Here is a 2989-nt window from a genome sequence, read left to right on the forward strand (position 1 = left end):
TATCTTTTTGGTAGCTATTCTAAGTGGTATTATTTTTCTTCTTTCCATTCCAGAGACCTCTTTTTTGATGTCGAGGAATCCAACTGATTTTTGTATGTTGTATGTTGACCTTGTATCTTGCCACTATGCTGAATGTTTTTCTTTTTTGTTTTTTTTTTTTTTGCTGAGTCTCTTGGCTTTTCTTTGTATAGGATCATGCCATCTGCAAATAGAGATAAGTTTATTTCCCCTTTGCCAATTTGGACACCTTTTATTTCTCTTTCTCACCCTACTGCTCTGGCTAGGACTTCCAATACAATGTTAAATAGAAGTGGTGATAGAGTGCATCCTTGTCTGGATCCCATTCATGAGGGTAATGTTTTGAGTCTTCCTCCATTAACAATAATGTTGGCTGTTGTCTTTGCATATATGCCCTTTGTTACACTGAGGATTTTCCATTCTATTCCTATTTTGCTGAGAGTTCTGGACAGGAATAGATGTTGGATTTTACCAAATGTCTTTTGTGCATCAATTGATATGATCATACGGTTCTTTTGTTTTGTTTATGTAGTAGGGTACATTGATTGTTTTTCTGATGTTGAACCATCCTTGCATCCCTGGTATGAATCCCACTTGGTCAGGATGTATTATTTTTTTGATCTGTTGTTGGATTCTGTTGGCTAGGATTTTGTTGAAGATTTTTGTGTCTATATTCATGAGGGATCTTGGTCTGTAGTTTTCCTTTTTTAGTGGTGTCTTTCCTTAGTTTTGGTATCAGTGTTATGCTTGATTCATAAAATGAATTTGGGAGTATTCCATCTTTTTCTCTGTTTTGGAATAGTTTGAGTAGTATACTTGTCAACTCTTTCCTGAATGTTTGGTAAAATTCTCCAGTGAAACCATCAGGGCCAGGACTTTTTCTTCTGGGAAGTTTTTTCATGACCTATTCAATTTCTTCTTTTTTTATGGGTCTGAGTAAGTATTCTATCTCTGACCAGGATAGTTTAGGTAGGTCTTATGCTTCTAGAAACTTGTGCATCTCTTCTAGATTCTCAAATCTGTTGGAGTACAGTTCTTCATAATATTCTGTATATATATATATATATAATTTCAGTTGGTTCTGTTGGTAATGTCACCCTTTCTGTTTATTATCATTATTATTTGCGTCTTTTCTTTCTTTTCCTTTGCTCGATTCACCAGTGGTTTGTCAATTTTGTTAATCTTTTTGCAGAACCAGCTTCTTGTTTTGTGATTTTTTTTGTTTGTTTGTTTGTTTTCTGTTTCATTTATTTCTGCTCTGATTTGTATTATTTTCTTACTTCTGGATACTGGAAGTTTCTTTTGTTGATTTTTTTTCTACTTGTGAAGTTATTGTATTAGAGCATTGATTTTGTTTCTTTCCTTTTTTTTTTTTTTTTTTTTGGTGTGTGCATTTATTGCTATAAATTGATGTCTGAGTACTGCTTTTGCTGTGCCCAATAGGTTTTGGTAATGTGTATCTTCATGCAACATCTGGCAAAACTGCACAGGTCACAAAATGAAGCAACACAAAAGGATTAATGGTTTTCTTTTTTATTATTTAAAAGGAATGGGGACCAGGTGGACACCCTGCATGTTCTGCAAGAGTGACCCCTGATGATTTTGTTCTATTTTATTTATATATTTGTACATGATTACATCATTAGCTTTGGAAGGCATACAATCAGCTTATTCTCTACAGTGCTGAAGGTTTCCTCCTCTACATGCTCAAGAACAACAGGTGGTCATTAAAACAATCACAGAAATCTCCTCAGGAATAAGGAGTATGAAACAATAAATGTTTACTAGGACACAGTGATGCAAAGTATGAAACATCCCAATAAGATAAAAAACATGCAGAATTACATCTACTTTTAATATTTTGATGTTTTGCCAATTAAGCATTTAACAGTAAGAGAGACCTTGCCATCTCTTAAAACAACATTCAACCACAGAGAGGCCTTACCATCTCTTCACTGTAATTAAAACATGTGCCTTAAAATCATGTTCTTTTTGGGGTCTTTTTCTTGGTCCCCAACATATCCACCCTTTTTATTTTTTAAATGCAGTAGATGCTCCTCAGTAGTCAAAGACCGAATTACTTGATGTATTAGTTTCAGAACCCAAAGAATAACAAATAATACAATTAAAAACACTATAACATATAGTAAAAAGTGGTATAGAAATGTAGGAATACTTTTCAAAAAGTTCAGTTTCTTAAATTCATTAACTATAGTGTGTACAACTTGATTGGGATTGCTAAAGGGGTAGAGAGGCCACATCTTCTGACCTCCTCTAACCTCACAAGAGGAAAACAGAATCACTATCAGTAGCCCAAGGCCCATTACTGTGAGGCCAGACATGCTACCTCCCTCCAGCCCTTTCACCAACCCTGACACCAACCGTTCTTCCCACAGCACTCATCACCTCTCTGCTGGGTTTGACAATTCACTGCAGTGGCCACACAGAACTCATAGATTATGGGGTCCATTAGGGAAGCAACAGGCTATAATCCAAGCCCAGGAAAAAATGCTCAGTCTCTCTCAGCCCACCGTCTCTCAGTCAACAGTCTCTCACAGTCTCTCTACCAGCAGTACGTGTCCCTCGGTGTCTCTCTCAGCAATGCATGTATCTTGCTGCTCTTTCCTAGGACTGCATATCTCTCAGAAGCCTGTGTCTTTTTCAGCAGCACATCTTTCTGAGCCAGCAGTGAGAGAGAGTTCTGCCTCTAGGAGGCCTCCTTTTGAGCCTGGCAGAGTGGCCAAATTAGCCAATCATAGCATCAGAATTCTAGGCACCTGAATGAGAGCAAAGTTCCCAAAACATTACTTTTATGTTGTTCCCAATAGAAATACCCTAGGTGGATAACTTTTACAATCAGAAGTTCCTTAGTTGCTCATAGCAAATTCTACCACAGAGTTTACAAAGACTTATGGTTAGAAAAGGGAGCTCTGGTAGCATAGTGGCTAAGACACTTGCCTGCTAACCAGAC

Source organism: Orycteropus afer, unplaced genomic scaffold (assembly GCF_000298275.1).
Source record: "Orycteropus afer afer isolate SDZICR_OR568_19922 unplaced genomic scaffold, OryAfe1.0 scaffold00022, whole genome shotgun sequence".
NCBI classification, from domain to species: Eukaryota; Metazoa; Chordata; class Mammalia; order Tubulidentata; family Orycteropodidae; genus Orycteropus; species Orycteropus afer.